Raw genomic sequence first — 26,308 nt, 5'->3', positions numbered from 1 at the left:
CTCCATGGCCCTATTCAAAATATTTGTTTGTATTTACTAGCTTTTTTAAATACGAGGACAGCTTATGCCAAGGATTCATCAACAGTCTCTTCATAGAATACCAAGAAGTGGCCTTACACATCTCACAATCTATTAAGCATGTAATTCTGGTATTTCCTGGAGTCCTGGTTATTGGGCAATAGTAATGTAGGACAGAAAGGACATAGACTTGAAGATATTTTCCATTCCAAATGAGGAACAGCTGGTTTTTTTTTCCCCAACACAGGAGAAGAGACTCATTCATTTTTTAACATAAAGATATAGGGAAGTGTTTAAAAACAGGTCAGCGGAGCTGCAGCTAGAGATGTAAATTATGAAAGCTTAAAGATAAAAATAATTCTCAGTAACAATGCCCTTAAATACTTGAAACCAGAAATATATTGATGCAATTATTAATTTTTTATAGTTTAGAGCAGGGGATCTCAAACTCCCAGCCCGCAGGCCATCCCCGGCCGGAGCAGTTGCTCATTCCAGACCAGGGGAAGGAGTGGAGGAGACTGTCCATTCCTGCTCCCCAAGCCTCACCCCTTCCTGCCATTGCCCCTCCCTCTTCCCACCATGGCTCCTCATCGCCCAAGGGACGTGACTTCAGAAATGACCAGGGCGGGGGGCCTGGAGTGAGGTGGCAGCAGCAGTCAAGTCTCCCCACACTCCCCACAGCTTGTGTGACCGCCAAGTGTCCTTTGCTTCCTCGCATCTCCTGCCAAGCATGACAGTGTGAGGTATCTGACAGCTGCCGCCGCCCCATGCCAGGCCCCTCCCTGGTAATCCTCCAGGCAGCTCTCTCGGGAGATGGGGTGAGGGGCAGGGCTTGGGAAACAGGATTGGACAGCCTCCCTGCCCCTCTGGACCACTGGGGTGCCCAGGCCAGATTGGGGGAACTGCACCAGTTAGGGGTGGCCTGTGGGCTGAGCATTTGAGAGCCCCGGTTTAGTGTGTCACTCCAGGATTCTGGATTGGCGTCATTATCTTTGTGTTTGTATTGAGGTAGCACATAGAGGTCCCCGCTGAGAGACATTTTACTCACAATAAAAGAGAGGCTGTGTCTCTAAGAGATACTTGTATACTGATTAGCAGCATCTTCATGAATTATCCTACTGTCCACAAAACAGTTTGTAATAATTGCTTAGGGAAGCCCAGTTATGTACCAAGATCCCTGCATTGTTAAGCACTGTACAGTCGCATAATAAAACATCCCAGCCACAAGAAACTTACATTCTAATTAATTAACTATTAACTAATTGTACTAATTAAACCATCCAGAAAATGCAGAATCTGTTTTTTTTTAAAGTTCTACTCTATGAAATCCCTTCAGTCCCCAAAATGGCAGACACATCTTTGCAGGTGTGCCCTGGTGTCTGCTTGACAGCTATTGATTTCAATCAGACTTGTTCAGTTGTAAGGAATTTGCCTGCATGGATCCTGATGCAAGATGAGGGCCTTACTGTGTATTTTTTTTGTTGTTTGTTTCTTTGTATAAGATGTGTTAATTGCCTTGCTTTCAAATGAGTCTGCTCTGAGAAGATCAATGTTAAGAGTATAACTCAATGCTTTGGACCACTTTTCCTACAAGAATGTACAAATTCAAAACCATGTCCAATTGTTTAACCTAGGGGACTTGAGAATGTCCTTTTAAATTCATCCTTTTAGAAATCTGACCTTTAAAAAATGAAGTAAATATGTATTTTGGCAAAGTTTTAAACACTAAATCATATTAACATGCTTCTTGATTGCCAGCATTGTAACTAGAGCTCTACCAGAATGTGCTTAGAGTTTTCAAAAAGAAAACACATGTATTATTTGTAATAATATATATTTTATATCTGCACACACTGAAAAGTACTGTTCATGCTGTTGTTTACTTACTAGTAAAAGAAGCGGGGGACTGTTTGGTCTGATTTGCAGCTTTTCAAGGTGTGTAAAAAGCGAGAAAACGAGTAAAAAGAGAGAAAATTGGGTTAGGTACAAAAAAAGACAGGGTTCATATGTCTGAAATCGGATTGGTCTAGTTGTGCTATAAGGGCTACATTCATCCCTAAATTGACCTACAGTGGTCATTCGTATCAGTTGCTTTAGGGCTTGCCTTCACCAACAGTTAATGCACAGGAAGCAGGCTGTAAATCTGCAGTGCGCTAGCGTGCCATTCACTAAGGGTGCATCTACACTGCACCTATAGCTCAAAATAAGTTACGCAATTTGAGCTACGCCAATTCCAGAGCTTATTTCAACTTAATTTCCAAATAGCTTATTTCAAAATTTGGCATTGTCTACATGGTGCCAAATTTTGAAATAGAGCACTATTCCGAAACGCCCCTTGATCCTCGTGGAATGAGGTTTACGGGGATGTCAGAATAGCACGCCCATTACAGTAGAGTCCCTATCATCTGACCTAAACGGGACCGACACGTGGTCGGATTACCGAATATGTTGGATGATACAGACTCTACTGTAGAGAGCAACGAAACAGCTGATGCCGCTCCTGCCGGGGACAAAGTCCCCTAGAGCAGCATCAGCTGTTCCGTTGCTCTCTAGGAGAAGCTGCTGCTGCTGTCGCTCCTGTCTGGAAGCATCTCGGCGGCAGCAGCAGCAGCTTCGCCTAGAGAGTGACGGGGCAGCAAGTGGGGCCATTCTCTCGGCCCGCGCTGTATCCGACCCTGCAGCTCCCAAGGACAAAGTCCCCGGGAGCTGCAGGGTCGGATAAAGCGGAGTGTCGGATTACCGGGTGTCGGTTAATCCGGACTCCACTGTATTTCGAAAGCGATTTTACAGTAACGGGTGTGCTGTCAAGACACAGAAAATGCTATTTCACGATACTGGAAATATCCCGAAATAGCGCTGCTGTCTAGACACACCCTAACTGTCCACAAGGCACTTGTTACAATGCCCTACAATAGGGGTGGGGAACCTTTTCCTGCTCTCGGGCAGCGTTCCCTCTAAGCTGCTCCTCAGCACAGCTTCACAGGTGGTTAATCAGCCCTGCCCCGTCAGGGGCTCAGGCTTCCATACATGAGCTGACTGACTGGGCGGGGCTGATTAATCACCTGTGAAGCTGTGCGGCCCTGCAGCTTAGAGGGAACGCTGCTGAGGGGCCACTGACCCACAGAAAAATCAGGGGAGGGATGCACAGAGGTGAGAAGAAAAAAACCAAAACCCAAACCAACCCCCACCCCTTCATGGCTGTGAAGGAAAAAGACGCTCCCCTCCTACCCCTCACACACAAGAGCCTGGGGGGGGGGGGCAGTCTAGTAGATGTTGCGTGTTCCAGCCCTGCGGTGAGGCAGCAGGGGGCTGGAACACAAGCCCAGGCTGCCCATTACTGGGGAGGACCTAATCCTCGAGGACCGTATTCAGGCAAGGCGGGGGCCACATCCAGCCCCCAGGCCTGAGGTTCCCCAAACCTGCCCTAAAAGTTTCCTTGTGTGCGCTGATAAACTCCTGTTTTAAAGCCAAGCAGATCCATAAGAATGTAAGAACGGCCATACTGGGTCAGACCAAAGGTCCATCTAGCTCATTATCCTCACTTCCCACAGGGGCCAATGCCAGAAGCCCAGAGGGAGTGGATAGAATAGAATCCTAGAATCCTAGAGCTGGAAGAGACCTCAGGAGGTCATCAAGTCCAGCCCCCTGCCCAAGGCAGGACCACTCCCAACTAATAGGTAATCATCAAGTGATCTCTTCCCTGTCACCCATTTCCAGCCCCTGACAAACAGAGGCTAGGGACACCATTCCTACTGATCCTGGCGAATAACCATTGATGGACCTATCATCCATGCATTTATCTAGCTCTATTTTTAACCCTGTTAAAGTCCTGGTCTCCTAAACATCCTCTGACAAGGAGTTCCACAGGTTGACTGTGTGCTGAATGAAAAAAAACCTTCCTTTTATTTGTTTTAAGCCCGCTGCCTATTAATTTCATTTGGTGAGCCTAGTTCTTAAGTTATGGGAACAAGTCAATAACTTTTCTTTATTCACTTTCTCCATACCTGTCATGATTTTATAGACCTCTATCATATCCCTCTCATCTTCACTTTCCAAGTGCATTGGACCCTGTTAGTGAGCACCGAGGGTGGTTAGTGCATGCTTCTACTAATCATTGTGTAATCCACACACCTAGGCTGTGTCTAGACTGGCAAGTTTTTCCGCAAAATCGTTTGATTTTGCGGAAAAACTTGCCAGCTGTCTGCACTGGTCGCTTGAATTTCCGGAAAAGCACTGACGATCTCATGTAAAATCATCAGTGCTTTTCCAGAAATACTATGCTGCTCCCGTTCGGGCAAAAGTCTTTTTCCGAAAGACTTTTGCGCAAAAGGGCCAGTGTAGACAGCATAGTACTGTTTTCCGCAAAAAAGCCCCGATCGCGAAAATGGCGATCGGGGCTTTTTTGCGGAAAACCGCATCTAGATTGGCCACGGACTCTTTTCCGTAAAAAGTGCTTTTGCGGAAAAGCATCCTGCCAATCTAGACGTGATTTGTCCGAAAATGCTTTTAATGGAAAACTTTTCCGTTAAAAGCATTTTCGAAAAATCATGCCAGTCTAGACGTAGCCCTAGTGTGGTTCACTGACCAATACAGTGGCACCTAAACCACAGCAACAGGACCAAGAGACCTCTACAGCATAGGCTGAGAACCAGCTGGCTTTTAGCTCAGAGGGTAGAGGCTCCTATACGAAACTTCAGCAGTCTCAGGTTCAAATCCACCTGGTGGTAGTTACAATTGCTTGTGCTAGCAGGGTTACAGTACTGTTCTTGGCGTGCTAGCCTGATGAGAGTGAGCATGTCTGCTCCACTTGAGAATCACACTCCCAGTGCAGATGTTGCCTAAATAGCCTTAAAAAAGACAAGTAGTCCTATTGCACCTTAGAGACTGACAGGTGTATATATAAGCTAAATTGAAGAAGTGGGTTTTGCCCATGAAAGCTCATGATACTATATGCATTTTTCTTAGTCTGTAAGGGTATGTATACATTGCATTCCTCCTGCGAGAGAGGAATGCAAATGCAGACAAACAAAATTGCAAATGAAGCGTGGATTTGAATTTCCCGTGCTTCATTTGTAGAATTGTGGCCGGACACTTGTCCAAAATACCGTATTTTGAGAAAAAAACGGGGTTCATTTGAAAAGAAACCCTTCTTTCGAAATAACCCTTACTCTCTAAAAAATGAGGTGCATTTTTTTTCTCGAAATACAATATTTCGGAAAAGCGGCCAGATGCCATTATGCAAATGAAGTACGGGAAATCAAATCCATGCTTCATTTGCAATTTTGTTTGTCTGCATTTACATTCCTCTCTAGAAGGAGGAATGCAATGTAGACATACCCTAAGGTGCTACAGGACTACTCATTGTTTTTAAAGTTACAGACTAACACAGCCACTCCTCTGAGACTAGGTAACCTTAGTTACCTAGGCATTTGCTTGAGTTTGGATAGGCAAGTGTGAAGTACTGATAAACTGTTGGATAATAATCATCCATAAAAGCCCACAATGGTTGAAGTGGAAAGACAAGCTTTCTGCTATGTTGTCATGTCAGAATTAAGGAAGCCATTTCCTCCCTCATGGGAAAAAAATGAAAGTCATAATATCCCTTTTGGAGAAACTATAACAGATGCTTTACTTCTGACAGTGGTCCTCCGAGTGGATTTTCCCAATGCTTAAAACGAGTTTGTTTTCGCTTTGTCAGGGGTAAGGAACCTTTTTTGGGTTAGGAGCCACTGAGCCACAGAAAAATCAGCCAGGGGCTGCACACAAATGAGAAACCAAAAAATGACCAAAAAACAAAAGAAACCTCCCTCAAAACAAATCCTCACTGATGTGGTCCCCAACTGAGAGAGAAAGACACTCCCCACATTCTCCTCACACATCAGAACCTAGTGGGGCCCAGGTTAGTAGATTTTGTGTGTTCCAGCCCTGCGGGGGTGGGTGGTGGGGGTGGAGGGCCAGCATAGACTCTCCAATGCTTGGGGGGAGCCTTGAACCTCAGGGGCTGGATCTAGGCAAGCCACGGGCCCCATCCAGTCCTGGGTCCTAAGTTCCTCATCCCTGAATAAAAACCGTAAGTACCATGTCGAAAACGTATTGGTACAGCCGCTGGCTTCCTCATCTCTTGTTCCCTTGATTTACTCCCAGTCATTTGTTATTTCTTTTGTTAGGCATTGGAGGAAGGTGGTGTATCCTTCATAAGCAAATTTGTATCACTTTGTCTTTTCTCCTGACCTACATTTGCAGCACAAATATGTCCCAATTGATAAATAAATCATGAGCAAATAGAGAAACAATAAGTGATGATATTTCTTTAGTCTAATATGAATAAGGAATAAATAGAAGTCTCATCTCTTTCAACACAAGTATTGGTCAGTTTAGGCATTATTCAAGCTGGGCTGAATCCTTATACAATCTCTCCTTAAAGATAAGATTTAGTCTCCACATATTTGTTTAGATTCATGTAGGTCACTCCCTCTGTCATCTACTTGGGAATTTGAACTGTTCTGATTGCTATGAAACAGCAGTTGAGTTGTGGAAGACATGTCTTAAGATCAAGGGGCTGTTATATATAATGTAAACAAATTTGGCTAAGCAAAATAACTAGGGATTTCAATAGTCAAGAAGAACTACTGTATGTTTCCGTGTATTACCTCATCTTAAAATGCAGCAATTTACAATGAAAAAGGCAAATTTACAAATTTACCACAGGAAAAAGACATGGTGCAAAATGTAGTTTGGAAGAGAGAATATCTTAAGGGGAAGCATTGTGACCCAAGTATAACATTATATATTTAGACAACAAATAGTCTGGTAGCACTTTATAGACTAACAAAACATGTAGATGGTATCATGAGCTTTATCACAGCCCACTTCTTCAGATGACTGGAGTGTTGGATGGCTAGGATAAAAATATGTATATATATAGGACATTTTTCATGTATATAAATAAGGCTAGCAGATTCACCCGGTGTTGGTCAGGTACTTAACTCAATTAATTTTTTTCTTTGGAAAATAAAAGGAAAATGTACATGACTTATTTAAACTGTTGTATTTTTCAAAAATACAGTGCTATTTTTATGAAGTTATTTTTATAATTTCTTTAAATGGGAATTCCATCAAGTGTGGGTTTTTTTCTTCATCCCCCATACACTCTTATTATTCGCTATGTTTTAGCAAAAAGGGGCTCTGGACAATTTGGTTTCCAATAACATCGTCTTCTAGTTTTCAAACTGTAAGCATTGATTTAGCTGTGCCAAAACAGAATGTATTTGTGTATCCCATATTGCTCAGTTTTATCGCTTTTCTGTGAGGTTTAGTGAGACGCAATCTTCTTCCACGTTTATCCTATTTTTCAGGCTCATCTGGCACTCTTTCAAATTAGCTCAGTTATGTCAATTTTGAGGACTGTATTTGATTGGGTGATTCTGTCTTTTTTCTGTGCGGTTTTCTGAGAAGCAATCCTATTCCAGCAGCCCTCTTCATAGCCTGCAGGTTTTCCATGGGGTTGGAGGTTCAGGCTCTGGGTTTAGGGCAGGAGAGCTCCTTAACTGGTCTGGTGGCAGGCAAGATGGTGGAGTCCAAGCCTTGCCGGCCACTCTCTTTGTGCTGTAGCTGCCCCCAGTGACTATTCTCAGTATTGCATCCCTTCTCTCTGTGCCTCTCCCTTTCATGTTTCTTCTTTCTCTGCCCCCTCCCTTTCTGTGTTATGGAAAACAGTCCAATTCCTGGCACTTCCCATTTTCCAGGCACAACCAAACCCTGATCATGGTTTAAGTTAGGGTAAGGGGAAGCTGCATACCAAATTTGGTGGTCCTAGCTCTTACGGTTTAGGAGTTCTTGAACAAATGGACTCAAAGATGCACAGACAGATGGCTTCACAAACAGACAGATGCACTGTAAAATATATAGAGAGACTGCATGAAGTCCAATTATCCAGGTTTTTTTTCGCTGCAACCAGAACATTTTTTTAGGTTTCATAAATTATATGTGAGGTTTACTGTTTTGATGAGAAGGTTTGGCAACAGGCCACTTGAGTTCTGTTTCTACACATTGCCATTTTCTGGCTGAATTACCTAGAACAAGTTATTCAACCTCTGTTTTACCATCTGAAAAATGGGTGTAATTTGTTGTTTATTTGTACTTCAGCAGCGTACAACTAAAATGCTAAATATGGAATAGAAACCCAATATGCTAGTTGCTGGACAAATATTGAAGAAAAAGATGGTACCTGCCTCAAAGAGTTTAAAATCTAAGTAATATATAACCCTTCCTTATAGGGTTCTTTGAATCTTAATAATGTCTTAAAACACTGAGGGTGTGTTTACACTTGTAAATTATTTCAAAATAGCTTATTTTGAAATAATAACTCCCAAAATAACTATTTCAAACTAGCACGTCCACACTACAAGGCGCCATTGAAATAGTGCAGGTTTATTTTGAAATAGCATGTCCACACTGATTGGAATCTGCATCGCATTTAAAGCCCCCAGAAGCACTCCGAGGAGGGCACCAGGAGGGCGGACACTTCCTGTAGCTGCTTGCTGCGGGTAGCTGTCACATGTGCTTAAAGGGCTCCTCTCCACAGTCTCGTCTCACACGCCGCTTCTCCACTGCTACCCCCTGCCTACCAAACTCACGCCGCGAACTCCGGTTACCTTTGAGGACACCGTAGCACTCACAACATGGAGCTGCTGCAAAGCAGTGCCAGGCTCACGAGCCTCGTGCTGCGCCTCATGGCACAGTTGATCCGCACTGTCCACGAGCTGCTTGAGAATGATGATGACCAGCCCAGATTGGGAGACCTCTTCCCCCAGGCCCTGATGCTCCTGTTATAGAAAATGATCCTATGCTCTGCACATCATGGATCGCCACTTCAGGTGCAGGGAGGCCAGCTCTGAGTGGTGGGACCACATCATCCTGCAGTGATGGGATGACCAGCTGTGGCTGCAGAACTTGTGCATATGGAAAGCCACCTTCCTGGAGCTCTGCGAGTGGCTTGCCCCTGCCCTCAGGTGATGGGACATCACATGAGACCTGCCATCCCCCTACAGAAGCTCTTTGCCTTTGCCCTGTGGAAGTTCGCCATGCCGGACAGCTATCACTCTGTGGGGAACCAGTTCAGCATGGGGAGGTCCATGGTTGGGGCCATGCTCATGCAGGTAGTTATGGCTATCCACATCATATTGCTGTGGAAGATGATCATCCTGGGGAATGTTGACCTCCATCATGGATGGCTTTGCTGCCATAGGCTTCCCCAGCTGCAGGGAGGCCATAAACAGCACCCACATCCCCATCCTGGCCCTTGACCACTGTGCCACAGGCTATAGAATCATAGGGCTGGAAGAGCAGGAAGGGGTACTTCTCGATGGTGCTGCAGGCCCTCATGAACCACAAGGGATGGTTCGTGGACATTTGCAGTGGCTGGTCAGGAAAGGCGCACAATGCCCACGTATTCTGGAACTTAAGCCTGTTCCAGAGGATGCACATCGGCACTTTTTCCCGTGACCACACCATCAGGGTTGGGGACATGGACATGCCCATATGCATCCTGCGTAATGCAGATTATCCCTTACTCCCATGGCTGATGAAGCCCTAAATGGATAGCCTGGACTTCACCAAGAAGAAATTAAATGCCAGGTGCAGGAGGTACCATATGGTGGTCGAGTGTGCCTTTAGTCACCTAAAAGGGAGGTTCCGTAGTCTCCTCACCCACCTGGACCTTGGCAAGTGAAACATCCTGTACGTGGTGGCAGCCTGCTGTGTGCTCCATAGCATATGTGAGAGCAAAGGGAGACTTTGCTGCCTGGGGTGCGGGTAAAGCAGCTGGCCAGGCATACAAGATGCTGGCCACCAGTCAAACACCAGTTCATTCGACGAGCACATCAGGGGGCTGTGCTCATCCAGGAAGCCTTGAGGGAGAGTTTCAGACAAGGCTACCTGTGAGATTTTCCCCTGGGCCTATCTACAAGGGATCCTGCTTTGTTCTACAAGGGAACCTTTCCCTCTCCCACCCCTCCCTTCTCCACCCTCTCTTTCCACTTTCCTCTCTCCCCTGCAGACCAAATAAAGAAGCCATTTTTAAACAAACAAGTGTGTTTATATGGGGGATATAAAACAGGAGGGACTGGGGAAAAACTTGGAATGGGGGAGGAGCAGAGAGGAGGTTCAGGGATGGAGCTGGGCTTGGTGTCTGCCTCAAGTACCTTGGAAGGCTTTGGCTGCCCAGGAGGTCCCACTGCCATGTGGCCCCTGGGCGGGCTAGGAGGAAAAGCCGGGAGGAGGGGGGATGGGGAGGTGGCTGGTGGCTCACTCCATACATGTGGCCAGGCATTCCGTCACAGATGTTATGGAGGAGCACATGGCTTCACACTGGTGTGACAGCTGCTCCCACATGGCCTTCCACTGCTCCCAGTCAGCCTGGCTCTCCTTGCAGGTGGCAGCCCGCACCCAGCACTCGTCATCAAACCCACAGATGAAGGACTGGAGGCAGGACATCTCATCCGGCTGCAGGTCTTCCCTGGTACGCTTATTGCGGTGGATCCTGCAGAATCGGGAAGATGGCATTGGAGGTGGTGGGTGCACTATGCTCTCAGCTGGTTCAGCTGTGAAGAAAAGTGACAAGGGCAGTCGTTCCAGGAGACTCTGTATCTGAAGTCTAGCTCTAATCTCTGAGCCAACACTGAACGTCTCGGTTCAGATGATGGTGATGTGCTTTGAGCAAGGCCATCTGTTGCTTACATAGTAGGCACCTTCCCGCAGGAGCACCAACATCCCAGGGAACATCACTACCCCCGCATCCCAAAGACAAGCAGGCATGGAAAGGTGCTGGCCAGACCAGGAGCCTGCGGGAGGGGACGGGGTGGCTTGGACTCCTTCAGTGTCCTGCACATTCCGGGTCCGGCACTGGTGGCATCCCACAGAGAGAGAACTTCTAACCCTGCCCACTGGAAGGGCGGGAGGTGTGTGTGAATGACAGAGGCAGCTTGGCAGAGGGAGTGCTACTGGGGTTTCCTCCTCTTCTTCCCCCTGGAAGGTTCCCATTCAGGAGATCAGACTCCTCTGCATCACCGCGCTTGCCAAGGAGCGGATGCTGCCTGAGTGTGAGCATGAGGCTGTGCCGTGTGCAGCACTGTTGTGTGTTTCCATGACCCCAGCCTCCTTAGCGGTGGCTTGGCATGGGAAGGTGTCCCACCCCGGAGTCAGGAGTAAGGCAGGCCTCTCCAGGAACCTTGTGAGAAGGACCGAGGGGTTCTTGTGTGAGAGCATCATGGAGCTGAGTGCTCTGGACTGGTGCTCCATGTGCACCAGCGAGGAGTGCACAGCCCCTTGTAGCCCGCCACCTGCCCCCATGTGTATATAGGGAAAGTGACGGAACTCACCTGAAGTGCCTTCCCCAGGATTGTCCGAGCCCTGGGAGACATCCTGGGAGAAGAGGACTGGCTCCAGAGTGAGCAGCTCCAGGCTGGAGGGCATGGTGTCCTGTCTGGCCACCTCCTCCTCCTTCTCCTCTTCCTTCACAATCCCACCCTCATGGAGGCTGATGCTGGGGGTGTCTTGGCTGGAATTGATGATGGGGGCGGGGAGAGATGACTGGCCCCTCATCCCAAAATGGCATCCAGCTGCTTATAGAAGCAGCAGGTGTGCAGTGCTGCCCCAGACCAAGAACTTTGCTCCCTGGCCTTAGTGTAGGCCCACTGGCACTCTTTGGATTTCGTGTGGACCTGGTTGAGGGTCTGCATGTGTCTTTTCTCTGGCAGGCTGGCAGCCATCTGGTTATACACGTTGGCATTCTGCCTCTTGGTGCAGAGATTGTGGAGGTTGGTCTCCTCCCCCAGACCTCAATGAGAACCAGGATCTCCACATCAGTCCAGGCTGGAGTCCTCTTTCATCCCTGGCCAGGGGCCTCAGAGGTTGCTGTGGGCGTGCTGGCAGCCATTGGGGGTGCACTGGGTTCAGGCTTCTAGAAATTCTATATTCTCCTGCTGCACAGTCCGACCATTCATAATTGTGCATTGACAGTAGCAAGCAAATGATGAACCTCTTGCTTCAAGACACTGGTCTCACCAAGCACATGTGCACATGCTTAACTTTAAACGTGTGAATTGTCCCGTTTACTTCAAGGGACTGGATTAGGACTCCAAGGCATTGGCTTCTTGTACTTAATCTAAATGACACTCTGCCTTCACTGTAAACAGCAGAGAGAGTTGAGCGGTTATGATTCAGTCTTATGAAAGGTGCTGATATGCATATACCGAGGTACTGTTCATTAAAAGTATGTTTTTTGGAGCCAAGGGGAATTACAGTACCAAATATTCCTCTCCCGTTTCTTTTATAAGTGCCCTCAGATATTAAAAGTCTTGTCATGGCACCCTTTTGACCTATTTGAAAGCATAAAAAAATGAGAAAAAGTTGAAAGAGCAAAAAGAATCTCTAGGGTGACGTGAGTATGCGAATGCACCAAATTCCCACTGGTAAATGACCAGTAAATTAAATGTCCAATTTAGAATGGTGAATAAAAACAGCTGGGGTGGGGTGGAGGGGGGGAGGAGGAATGATATAAAAGATTAAATATACTGAGCAAAAGCCTGTAACATAGATTTTCTTGACTGTAAAAAAGTAATAAGCTCATAGCTCAGTAACAGGTAATTAGTAGCCTATCGTTGTTTGCATCTATTGACCCAAAGTTTCTCGCTCTACAGAGCTATTTGCATAACAATTATATATTTGCATTGATATGTTTTGGGTTTTTTTGGCTTGACCATTGTGGGAGACAGAGTCCAAAGTAACCAGCATTTTAATGAGAAGTGTCGAACTGTAGACCTGGGAAGGATGATATGGAATGTGGCTATGTTGGCCTTCTGCAGAAACTTCAAGTAAAAATGTATGCTGATCCCCATTGTAAAATTCTATGTATCTTACGTAGGATCTTTGTACCTAAATTAGATCTGCATGGTGAGAACTCCAATGACGTTTATGGATTTCTGTGCACTTTCTGTGGTTATCAAAGGCTCTGTTACGGAACTATGGCTTACCTTGGTGTGAATGAGAATGCACAATATGTGCTCATTCACCTAACCAAGGGAATGAAGTGAGCTGGATTTTTGTTTTTATAATGCGTACACTAAAACGTGGCACTTTCTTTCTAATATGTAAGGGTATGTCTACACTACAGCATTAATTCGAGTTAACTTAATTTGAAATAGTTAATTTGAATTAAGCTAATTCAAATTAATGCAGCTACACACAAAACCTATTTTGAAATAGCGCGTCCACACTGAGTGGACCCTGAACTGAAGTTAAGGCTGGCCGGAACCAGTGCCGGCAGGGCACCAGGTTAGGACTTAGTGTGTGGGGCTGCTGCCTGAGGCTAACTGAGCTACATTCTTAAAGGGATCCTACCCCCACCCCAGACAGACAGTTCTCAGGGTTCCCCGCTTGCTTGTCTACCTCGATGAGGGACAGCAAAGCAGTCCTGTCTTGGAATGCCCTGAGCGCCCGCACTCGGGACACCACAGCACTCGGCCACGTGGAGCCAGAGCTGCCCCTGGGTCGTTGCCATCAGCCCAGCTGCACTTGCTGCAGGCTGCTATCTGGGGGGTCCATCGGGGGGCTGTCAGGATCCAGGAGGCCCTGTGGGAGAGCATCCACCCCTCAGAGCCCTCAGAGCCACCCCGGTCCTCCCTCCCGGGGGCTCATGCCCCATTCCTCCCTCACGTCCTTCCACTTACACCTCCCTAGCCCCCCTTCCTGATGTCAAATATAAGACACGTTTTTTCATAAACACGAACTGTCTTTATTTAACAAAATTTGAGGGGGGGGGAAGAAACTCTGGGAAAAGGAGGTGTGAGGGGCTAAGAGAGAGGGTGGGAGAGAGGAGAGGGAAACCTGGGAGGAGGGAGCTGCAAGGGGGAAGCCAGGGGAAGAAGGGGGAGGGGAAACTCAGGGCCCAGGGTTGGGGGTCTCGCCGGACCAACTTGATTTTCATGCAAACCTGCTCCTGGGTGCGCATGTGGCCTTTGGTGGCCAGGCTGGCAGCTTTCCTGCCCTAGACGGCTGCATTCTTCCATCTAGAGCGGAGATCATGGATGTTGGGAGCATCCCCCCCCACCTGAATAACGTCCATGATCTCCACCCTGGACCAGGAAGGCGTCCGCCTTCTCCAGCCCCTGTCAGGCTCCTGGGATCTGGCAGACTACTCCTGGGGAGTGGTGGAGGGCTGGCTGCCAGTGGCTTCCTGGCTCATGTTTTGGGGCCGCTGGGTCAGGGGCCCCGGTGGCCACTCCTGGTTCTGGGCTGGCAGGCTTGGAGCTGGCACAGGCACTGTGGCCAGGGTCTACCCCTTTAATGGCTCCGGGGCTGCGGGAGAGGAGAGTAAGTTTTCCTGGTTGTGCCCAGAGTGGCCACCAGGGCTCCCTGGGAAGGGCTGGAGGCCCTCTATTTTGAATTAAGTGTCTACACAGCACTTAATTCGAAATAGCTATTTCGAATTTGGCGTTACTCCTTGTAGAATGAGGTTTACCAAGTTCGAATTAAGAGCTCCGTTATTTCGAATTAATTTCAAAATAGTGGTTTGCATGTATAGACGCTATTAAAGTTAATTTGAAATAATGGCTGTTATTTCGAATTAATTTTGCAGTGTAGACATACCCTTCGGTGATTTTTCTCTCCTATAATTGTCTCCTTTGCAGACAAAATGAATGGTTCGCAAAAAAGTATGGAAAAACTATGGATTTTTTAAAAAACAACTTCTGATAAAGGTTGAACTGAAAATAATAGATCCCGTCTGAAGAAAATATGCAGAATCATTCCTTTTAAGTAGTAGTTTTACAGAAAAGGACGTGGGGGTTATAGTGGATGAGAAGCTGGATATGAGTCAACAGTGTGCCCTTGTAGCCAAGAAGGCTAATGGCATATTAGGTTGCATTAAGAGGAGCATTGCCTGCAGATCCAGAGATGTCATTATTCCCCTTTATTCAGCTTTGGTGAGGCCACATCTGGAGTATTGTGTCCAGCTCTGGGCCCCCCACTACAAAAAGGATGCGGACGCATTGGAGAGGGTCCAGCGGAGGGCAACCAAAATGATTAGGGGGCTGGAGCATATGACTTATGAGGAGAGGCTGAGGGACTTGGGTCTGTTTAGTCTGCAGAAGCGAAGAGTGAGGGGGGATTTGATAGCAGCCTTCAATTTCCTGAAGGGAGGTTCCAAAGAGGATGGAGAGAGGATGTTCTCAGTAGTGACAGATGGCAGAACAAGGAGCAATGGTCTCAAGTTGTGGTGGGAGAGGTCCAGGTTGGATATTAGGAAAAACTATTTCCCTAGGAGGGTAGTGAAGCACTGGAATGGGTTACCTAGGGAAGTAGTGGAGTTCCATCCCTAGAGGTGTTTAAGTCTCGGCTTGACAAAGCCCTGGCCGGGTTGATTTAGATGGGATTGGTCCTGCCTAGAGCAAGGGGTTGGACTTGATGACCTTCGGGTGTCTCTTCCAGTTCTATGATTCTATGATAAGGGGATGGTTTGATGAGATAACATGATCTTGGTAACTAATTGACTATTCATTATCAGTGGGAAATAGGTCAATGGAGGGATGATAGGAGTTACAATAGAGAACTTTCTGGGTGTCTGGCTGGTGAGTCTTGCCCACATGCTCAGGGTTTAGCTGATCGCCATATTTGGGGTCGGGAAGGAATTTTCCTCCAGGGTAGATTGGCAGAGGCCCTGGTGGTTTTTCACCTTCCTCTGTAGCATGGGGCACAGATCACAGCTGGAGGATTCTCTGCATCTTTGGGCCTTCAAAGTATTTGAAGGCTTCAATATCTGAGATATAGGTGAGAGGATTATTCTAAAAGGGGTGGGTGAGATTCTGTGGCCTGCACTGTGCAGGGGGTCAGACTAGATGATCATAACGGTCCCTTCTGACCTTAAAGTCTATGAGTCTATGAGACTGATTTATGGCTCTGAGTGGATATTTATGGATTCCAAGGGCAGAATTGGGCTAAGGACTGAACCCCAAGTAACTCACAGTTCCCCTTGAAGGTCACACTAAGGTCTTTTTACACCATTCTGGTATCATCAAGGGACTTTGGAGTAGGTGAAAATGCAATGTAGTTTCCACCCATCTCTTCTGGGTTGGCAGTAAGCAAGCAAGTCCTAGACCTAAACTCCACATAGCTCAATATGGGTGTGTAAGGATGGTCTTCGTTCCTTGCCCAGGTACATAGTCAGAATCTAGCCCGTGATTGGTTCAGAATCTAGCCTGAGTCAGAATCTTGCCTGTGATTGGTTCATTAGGGAAATCTATTTAGATGAATGAACAGATATGCACATGCCTGAACATGGAAACCACATAGTTTAACGAACTCATGGCCTTCAGCGTTTTAACAGCATGGCCTTCTCTATCTCTAACTGCTACCGTTAGCTCCACTCCTCAAGATGGCATACCAATCCAGCAAGCACTGAAGTGGGTGATCAGATCTGGAACTACAGTTGCCAGGTGTCTGGTTTTCTACCAGACAGTCCGGTATTTGCACCGTCTGTCCGGTAGAAAAATTCAGAAAATACCGGACATGTGCAATGTTCAGTATTTTCTGAATTTCCGGCTGGGCGCCAGACGGAAGCCTGGCAGGGGTGGGGGGAGTGACTGGGAGGCAGGACCACGATTGGCGCTAGGAGCCTGTGGTCACGTGCAAAAGCTGAGGGGGGCAGGGGCTGGGACTCCCAGCATGTGACCAGAGGCTCCCAGTGCCAATTGCGGCCCCGCCTCTCAGCTGGGAGCTGCTGGCTGCATGCAGAAGCCGGGCGGGGGGAGTGGCTCCCAGCTCCTCCCCCGCCCCCGCTCAGCTTCGACTAGCAACTCGAGGGAGTGCCTGCCGGGGGCGCGACCCCTTGGACTTTGGCTGTGGTCAGTGGCTGCACCCCTCCCCCCGCTGCCAGCTCCACTTCCTGCCCCTCTTCCTTCGAGCCCCCCCCCCCCCCCGTCCACCCTGCGGGCCCCGACCTTCCCCAGCTCTGTTTCCTGACCCCCCCTTCCTCCCAGCCCCCCCATTCCTCCCGTCCAGCCCCGCGGCCCCCCCAGCTCTGCTTCCCATCCCCCCCTTCCTCCTGGCTAGCCCCATGGCCCCCGGACCACCCCTGCCAGCTCTGCTTCCCGCCCCAACCCTCTCCTAGCCAGCCCTGCCCCGCCCATGATCAAGTATGTCTGTTTTTTTGGCAGGGTCTACCTGGTAACCCTATCTGGAACACTGTGGGAACGTGTGCATTTGGTTACTGGTGGCCATGTTTGCTAGATAGGGGTGGAAGACTGAGGCTTTGTGGGGCAAAGGTCTTTTCTTTCTTTTAAAAATGTAAATTAGCCATCTTGTATTTAGAAGTTATCAGGATAGCTACATTGACTGCAATGCAAAATAATATTCCGTTTGTTATACTAAATAAAATATAACACAAATATTTATCTGTATCACATTTTAGATCATATATGAGAGCATATATCTCATGCTACAGACTTTGCAGGAGAAATCTTTAGCATCTCAGCTGAACCTCATGGCTTCCATCAGTGTTAATGGGAGCCAGGTGGTTTAACTCGGTGCAGAAAACTTACCTGCACAACAAGACAGCAAGTTAGGTATAGCAATGACAGTTGCAACTGCTTATGTTTGGCTTCCCCCTTCTTGCCCTGGAGGTTCAACAAATAGCCACCAGATTTGTATTGAAACAGACCCAACCAGCCATTTCTAAGAGCTGCCCATTCCTATGGGGAAGAAAAGAGCAAAGGGCTTTGTGAGTATTTCTTGCCTTTTGCCATGGAGCAAATTGTGACACTTACAAATCAAGCAAGTTACACCACACAATAAACTGCAGTGAGAAACTTGGGGAAAACAATGTGTGTAGCCACCTAAGAGTCCTAGAGGTGATGAAATACACTGACAGGTGTATAGAGTGAATCCAAACTAAATGAAACCTGGATTGCCAACGTCTTTGTATCCCTCCCCACCTTTAACTTTCCGTCCAACATTGTCTAGCCCACCAAAAGATTTTGCATTCTCAGTTACCCTTCCCCAAAATGATTCTTCATCCTGTCCTAATGATTCTTGCTCTCCTGCCTCGGCAGGACAGACATTTCGCCTTTTGATATTCAGATGCTTCTCCCATTTAAATCAGTACAGGCATCCAGGCAGAAATTGGCTTTTTAAAAAAAACATGTTGAGACCATTGGCTCCGGATCAGTGTTGCCTCTAATTTTTTCCATCCATGTGCGGAATAAGTTTTGTTATGTGCACCAAGACGTGTGTGGATGTGCACCGCCAAAAGAAATACAAGCTGCCAGTTGTGGGCACTCTGCTAATCAGCGGAAAGAGTAGGCTAGAAAAAAAGGGAAGTGCTCTCAAAAGCAACAATGTGAGTAGAGTTATTATTTATTATTTGTATTACGGTAATGTCTGGGGACCCCAATCATAGACATTCCCCCACTGTTCTTTCTGCTGTAAAAATCAATGCCTAGAGTTGTCTGGGAAACAGGATTCACTAGAATTTCTGCCATTTCAGGATAATAATTATTCCATCTTGAAACGAAACATTGAATTTCAACATTTCCCAAGACACGTCATTTATAAAAAACAGCATGAGTCAGCCGCACAAATTATTATTATATTTTATGTCATTTTATTTTTAATGATTTGATGAAAGAAACCATAAAAATGTAAAAACTAAATGAAATATAAAAAATCAACTAATAACATATAAAATAAACATTTTAAAAAGTGCATTAATAAAAATAAAATTCCCAACAAAGTCAAAGAAATATCAAATCATACCAGTCTGATAAGGTCAAAATAAATCGGATTGAAATGGAACCAAAATGATTTGTTTCCATTTTCTCCCCCTAAACAAAATTTCTTCAAAGTTGTCATAATCCCCTAGAATCTTTTAATTTGGACAAATAGTTATTTTCTGATGGAAAAACAGTTAATGGGAAAATTTTCAACCAGCGCTATGTACAACCCAAGATGGAGTCCCTTCTTCCAAGTGCTTATGAAGAATTAACAGGGCTCAGGAGCATGACATACAGGAAAAAGTTAGAACAACATAATAACTGTAGCTGGCCAGATCCTCAACTAAATGGAGCTATGCCAATTTACATCTTCTGAAGATCTGCCCCAGTATTTGTACTAGGGGAAGCCTACCAAGTTCATAAATGTCTAGGCAGATCTGGACATTGTATATGGATCAGGTAGACATTTTTCTGTAGGGCACCAACACGCAGTTGGGTCCAAAAGTCCGATTTACTGATCCCGGAGACAATTTTGTGCCTTGAGAAATGACAGTGCAACACTGGCACCCATACTACATTTCTATATGTTATTACAGCTTTCCGTTTTGAACATGAAGCAGCATGCTGTAGATTTTTCAACATAGAAATAACTGTTTCCCCTTTCCCCCTTTTGATGCAAGCTCATGCAGGGAAGTTTGTTAGACTGGCTTAGACATCTGATGTAAAATCAAGCCTGTAAAAGGAAAAAAATGGATTGTGTCTGTATCCTAATAAGAATGAATCTCTGGGGGTTGGTCTTAGGTACTTGAATGTCTTCTTGGATTTTATGCCAGTCACATCCATACAGATCTTGGCTGGGTCTTTGATGCTGAGTTTTCTTTTTGTTGAACATTTCATACCACTACTTGATCAGCTTTTTAAAAAAATGAATAGCACTTATGTAACAATGCCAGGCTAAGGTGCTCCCTTACCTTGTCCAGTGCTACAAGTTTTATTTATGACTGTCATTATAAATAGTTCTTTCTCTTGGCCTTCCTGCAATTGCACTTTCTGTACCATACAGAACCAAACACATTATCCAGGTGTCTGCATAGACTGTCATCTTATCATACTGTTACTTGGCAGTGGCCCAGACTATCCATCCACGGACTGTAAAATGTAGATCTTTTCTTTCAGATTGTGTATCCTGTACCTTCTGCTTTAGTGTGACTTATTATGGCCTATGTCCTATTGAGCATTAGACTATAGACCCGTGGTGTCCAACCCGCTAGCTACTAGCCACATGTGGCTATTTGTCTGGTTGAGTGTGTCTATTTGGCCAATTGAGTGTGACTCATTCTCTGTAGCGGTGGCTACTGCTTCAGAACTGGTTGGACACCACAGCTATAGACCATGTTTAAGAATCTCTTTGCCACTGGTAGGTAGGAACTTTGGACTGGAATACAGCAGCTGTTCAAACACCCAGCAATAGGATACAAGAGATGAAGAGGAGCAAAGGAATACTAGATCCATTTGACACCGCATGGGAAATTTAGGCTGGTACCATGTACATTTAATCAGAATTTGGATGAGACAACCATCCTCTTGGAGGAAAAAAAGTAGCATGCATCTTTAATGATCAGAAGTGATCAGTGTGGTGGTTCCAAGGTGCATTTCAAAGATGGGACGTTCAGAAAGGCAGTATCTGCTGGGGGGCAATTTGTTTCAGTAGAAGCTTGAAAGGAAAAGTGCCCTAATTAGATCACCAGCTGAATCCAGCTTTTATTCTACTAATAATGAAATAAGGGTCTGAACAAAAATTCTGGGTGCAAATGGCCTCAAACTTTGGAGAAGTTTGGAACTGGTCCAAACTTTGCAGCTGGCCCTGATCCCTGTAATTGGCTGAACCCCAACATTTGATCAGTTCTGACCTTTTAGAGGATCTCAGTTCTTAATTTGGATCCAGTTAGGGATCCAATTGTTAGGGAGACAATTGTTGCCAGTAAATAATTATTTGCACCCTTAGGCCCTTTCTGTTTCAAACTCAGTCCTTTTCAGTGAAGGCAGTTTACTCCCTTTAATAGTTATACAAGACAGATTAATGTTTGCCTTCAGTTGTGCTGAAGTACAGCAAAATGCTTTTCCCAGTTGCATTGTACATGGGCTGTCTATTTGACTGGATGCTTTGTAAATGAAGACTGTGTATCACATTGTATTGTGTTTTTCCAAAGCTTTGCTCTGTCCAAGTAAGCTACTGTCTCCTTCTGAAATATACTGCTAGTTTAAGAGTAGAATAATATAGCTACTGTAACTGTGGTAGTGTAGGAATAATTTTGCTATAGAAATTAAATTTTTATACCACCATGAAGAAAACTAACATTTTGTGAGTCCTTGGAGAATATGATTTCTGGCTTTTCAGCAGGAATGGCTCAGATCTTTAGAGCTGTAGGCATAGATTCTTTCTTACTGCAGCAGTGTAAGAGGTGGACGTTCCCCAAAATTGAAATGACCAGGGGGACGTTGAGTAAAGTATATTTTCTGAGATGTTCTTTGAGAGAAAGTAGTTTAAGAATGAGTGTAGCTTAGAAATGTTCAGAGATCCAGTCCAGATCAATGCCTGACCTTTATCCAAACTATCTGAATCTCTTGAGTTTATAAAATTGGGCAGAGAATCACCTAAAATCAGGCTTGTTGTGTGTGATTAATGGTGATTATCATTCCTAGACAGGATGGAAGAAAAGCAAAAAAACACCTTTCTGCAGTTTGGCAGTTATGTTTCTGTGCCTGGCCAGAATAATAAAGATTTAGTTTTCATGTTGGGAAAGGTTCGTGCCAGTTCTATTTTTATCAGAATCAATTCACTCTTCCTTGCTACTAAACCACCAAAAGCACCTAATGATTCATTCTCTGTCAGCAGCATGGACCTGGTAGGGAAGATCACTCCCTCTCTGAGATCCAGACATAAGGTCCCTAGCAGAATCAAAAGGCAAATGAGAATTAAAAATATAATTACTACCGATAAAGGCCTTAAGCACATATTTCACTTGAAGCATGCAACTCATCCCATTGAATTCCTATTCATAATACCACTCTTGCTTAAAGTTGCAAGCTTGTTGTAGGTGCCGAACTGTCAGAGCTGATCTTAGCAGCGAGGCTATCACCTCAGTCCCATTGTTATGAATATGAGGGGGTGCTGTCAGAGCATTCTATTTCTTGACCTTGTGTCATTGCAAATAACTCTTCCTTTTGCTCCAAACAGCCCTAATCTGATCTTCAGCACCCTAGTATTATTTCTTTGCGCTGAGTAAGGCCTAGAATGTCCTTTCACAAACCAGAACCCTGTTATGATAGGTGCTGTGCAAAACACAGAACAAAGAGAGCTTGCCCCTGACAGTGTGTGATCGAAGTACAACGCAAGAAAAAGTAGCTAAATACAGGGGAAGGGATGGGTATGGGAGGGGAGAGCGCAAGCAAACAATGAGGTCCAATTAACATGTTGGAATGTTCTGTGAAAAGCATGTTTGTCAGGGCAGGTCAACACTTCCTGGGAGATTGGCACTGTGGCAATAGATTCCCCTGGGGTCAATTTAGTGGGTCTAGTAAAGACCTGCTAAATCAACTGCTGATCAACTCTCATTGACTCTGGTACTCCACTGGAACAAGAAGCATGAGGGACATCAACAGGAGAGTTTCCCCCGCAAATCCCCTACAGTGGAGATCCCGTGTCAACTCGACTTAATGTACATCGACTCCAGCTATGCTGTTTGCATAGCTTACGTCGACATTGCTCCGTGGTGTAAATCTGCCCTTTGACTCATCTTTTTCCCCCCAGGCATTTGAGGAGGATTGAGTTTTGGCTTCAGTGGAGTTGTTAGTTGGAATTGTACTGCTGCACTTAAGCTGTGTTTTAGGTGATATCAATGATGCCTAAAACACTCGGAGAGGCATCTTTTTTAACCTAAATAATATATAGCAAAAAGGATTAAGTAATTTGCTGGCTCGGGGTGTTTATCTGAATATTTCTCTTCAATCCCATTTCTTCTGAGACAATCCATTGGAAATAAATGTTGTCTCTTTCATTTTCCTCTTAGAGTTGGGCTGTTAACATCCTTGCCAAACATTTCCTGAGCCTTAGTGCCAAGCATCTTAAAACAAAGTGACACACTAACGGCATTAGTGAACCTTTCTGACAGCCTAACCTGGGGAAGGGAGGCATGGGAACTACCCTGAGTAAAATGTATAGATCCTCGTCACATCACACCTGGGGATTTTCATTTTTTTTACTCCAATTTTGGTGCCTCTGATACACCAGATAGGACAGTTCTAAATATGTGCTCCTTGCAGATCTCTTGCCTAATGTTTGCAGAATGATTGTGTTGTGCATTTAATTTATTGCACTGATTAAAAGGTTTGACATAGGTTTTAGTTTTTGCCGTAAAACCATGAGCCGAAGGAAGAGCAATGCAGAAAAGTGCATATCTGGAAATTCACTTCAGTGACTGTTTAGTTGGTCGATATGAATCAACACTGGTTCAATCAATGCGGGTGTGTCTTTCTGCCATGAATAATCTCCTGAAATAAGAGCTATACACTTTTTATTCAAAGCTGATGAGCTGGACGTCAGTTCTTGCTATTTATTCTCTAGAGCCTCCCCAGTTAACAAGGTTTCATGTTCACGAGGCATTTATTTTGACTACACTAGGGCTTGTTAGTGAAATCGTCCCTGCATTACTAGCACCAAACACAGATTCACCACTGTTGGTGCTGGTGGGAGCACTAATATGGATACTTCCTGTGACCGTCAAAGTTTTTACACCATATCATTTAGACCTGCTTAGAGCTGGGTGGGACAGGATATGAAAAGTTCTGACAGCCATTCCATATTCGTGAGCTATTCTGGAGCTAGCAACTCTAGGCAGCTTTTGCTTAAAAAAATAATCCCTAATGCAGGTATGGCTCAAATCCTTGTCAACATGTAGATTCAGGGTCATCTAAGGAGTATCCAAAGAGGAAGAAAAAACCATTAGCTCAGCAGCTTTGCATGGAGAGCTCATAATTCTATTACGTGATTCTCTGAAACCTATTAAAAAAAATTATAAATGTTTCAAGGAAAGAATACAGTTGTAAATTAAGTAAATCAATGAATAAAACCCAGCAAAGCTAAGGGGTCAGAGATTTACAAGCTAACCAGTGGGAACATAATGCACCTATAATAAAATGTACCTGCATGCAAGACATCCAGGGAACATTTCATAATTGTGTGCTATATTCTTACCAGCCAAGAAATAGCATTGATGGAGTGTAGGGTAATTTTGCTCATCAGAGGGTACGCCTACACTACACAGCTATTTTGGGATGCCTGAGGTATCCCGAAATAGCTAGCTTGCGTCAACACAAGTTGCCCGTTATTTTGAAATATTTTTGGAAATAACAGGCGCACTATTTCACCATTCCAGTAAACTTCATTGCATGAGGGATAAGGGAGAGTTCAAAAGAGCATGTTATTTTGAAATTTGGTGCTGTGTAGATATGCCAAATTTCAAAATAAGCTATTTCAAAATAGATTTGAAATAAGATGCGCAATTTGCATAGTGCAGATTGCGTATCTTATTATGAGTTTCGGGTGCTATGTAGACACACCCATAGAAAGTTCTCAGTAGAGAGATTTCATGAACAGGTTGAACAAAATGAATTAAAATTTTGGGTCTGAAATCGTATCTGTTACAATGGTTAAAATCTGCAGATTTTTTCCCATCCACATGTAGAATACATTTATGTGTGCACCGAGACACGTGTAAATGTGCATCATGAGTAGAAGCCAAAACCTAGCTGTGGGTGCTCTGCTAATCAGCTGGGCAGCACTTGAATCTCTTCTGATTCAAGCGTGCAGCTTACAGGGAACACTGATTGGCTACGTCTACACTGGCATGATTTTCTGGAAATGCTTTTAACGGAAAAGTTTTCCGTTAAAAGCATTTTCGGAAAAGCGCGTCTAGATTGGCACGGACACTTTTCCGCAAAAGCACTTTTTGTGGAAAAGCATCCGTGGTCAATCTAGACACGATTTTCCGCAAAAAAGCCCCGATCGCCATTTTCGCAATCAAGGGCTTTTTTGTGGAAAACAAATCCCTGCTGTCTACACTGACCCTTTTGCGCAAAAGTTTTTCGGAAAAAGACTTTTGCCTGAACAGGAGCAGCACAGTATTTCCGCAAAAGCACTGACAATCTTCCATGAGATCGTCAGTGCTTTTGCGGAAATTCAAGCGGCCAGTGTAGACAGCTGGCAAGTTTTTCTGCAAAAGCAGATGATTTTGCAGAAAAACTTGCCACTCTAGACACAGCCATTATGTATTAGGCCCCCCAGTATCTCAAGGGCTGTGTCTAGACTGGCAAGTTTTTCCGCAAAAGCAGTTGCTTTTGCGGAAAAACTTGCCAGCTGTCTACACTGGCCGCTTGAATTTGCGCAAGAACACTGACGATCTAATGTAAGATTGTCAGTGTTCTTGTGCAAATACTATGCTGCTCCTATTCAGGAAAAAGCCCTCTTGTGCAAATGTATTTGCGCAAGAGGGCCAGTGTAGACAGCTAAAAAGTGTTTTGCACAAAAAAGCCCTGATGGCGAAAATGGCGATCGGGGCTTTCTTGCGTAAAAACATGTCTATATTGGCACGGACGCTTTTCCACAAAAAGTGCTTTTGCGCAAAAGCATCCGTGCCAATCTAGACGCTCTTTTCCGCAAATGCTTTTAACGGAAAAACTTTTCCGTTAAAAGCATTTGCGGAAAATCATGCCAGGCTAGACGTAGCCAAGTGGTTTAAAAATCATGAGATATTTTAAAAAATAATACCTTTAGGATTTTTAATTTTCCTTTTTTGAGATTTTCACAGACTTGCACAGCCCCAACCCTTAAATATCATGAGATTCATGATAAAATCTGGAGAGTTGGCAAGATAGAGATCCCTTGTCAGAAGCTGTCATAATAATAACACCTCCTGTCACAGGATTTCACAGTGATTTATGCTCACAAATGATTTTCATTTAGCCTGGCAATAATCCTTTAAGGTAGAGAAGTGTTAAAATCCCCATCTTGCAAATGGGAAACATGATGCATAAAGAGACTCAGATCATCTGCTCAAGGTCACCCATGACAACCAAAACAAATTTGGGAGTAGAACTCCGACCTCTGAATTCTAACTACTGTGCTTTTGCGACAAGAACATCTTCTCTTGTCTTATGTATTAGCAGGGGTGATGAAGAACCCTGCTTTGAGAATCAGGGCTCTCTGAAATAAAAATGAAGAAGGAAATATCAAGGTTTAAAAAACCCATCCATCAAACGTTGTAGCATCTGCCAAAGAGAAAGGTCTGAATCTTCACTTGTGAAAAATGCTAACATGTCAGGTGCTATATATCAGTAGTGAAGCAAGTCTGAACTTGGCTCCCCATCACCTCCCTTATCATTGCTATTATTGTCCTTGATTCATTCTTGAACCTTGCTTACGTCCTACTGCTGCGCAAATACGAATGAGTAAATCCATTCGATAAAGG

General features: G+C 45.1%; 1 protein-coding gene across 5 annotated transcripts in view; it reads left to right on the top strand.

Moving 5' to 3' along the window:
- Window positions 1-26,308, top strand: part of GALNT17 (polypeptide N-acetylgalactosaminyltransferase 17) — a 459,638-nt gene that overhangs the window by 147,267 nt on the left and 286,063 nt on the right. The window lies entirely within an intron of this gene.

This window comes from Pelodiscus sinensis, chromosome 21 (assembly GCF_049634645.1).
Source record: "Pelodiscus sinensis isolate JC-2024 chromosome 21, ASM4963464v1, whole genome shotgun sequence".
Taxonomy (NCBI): domain Eukaryota; kingdom Metazoa; phylum Chordata; order Testudines; family Trionychidae; genus Pelodiscus; species Pelodiscus sinensis.
The sequence above is the reverse complement of the archived record's forward strand: the minus strand, read 5'-3'. Positions and strand labels throughout refer to the sequence as shown.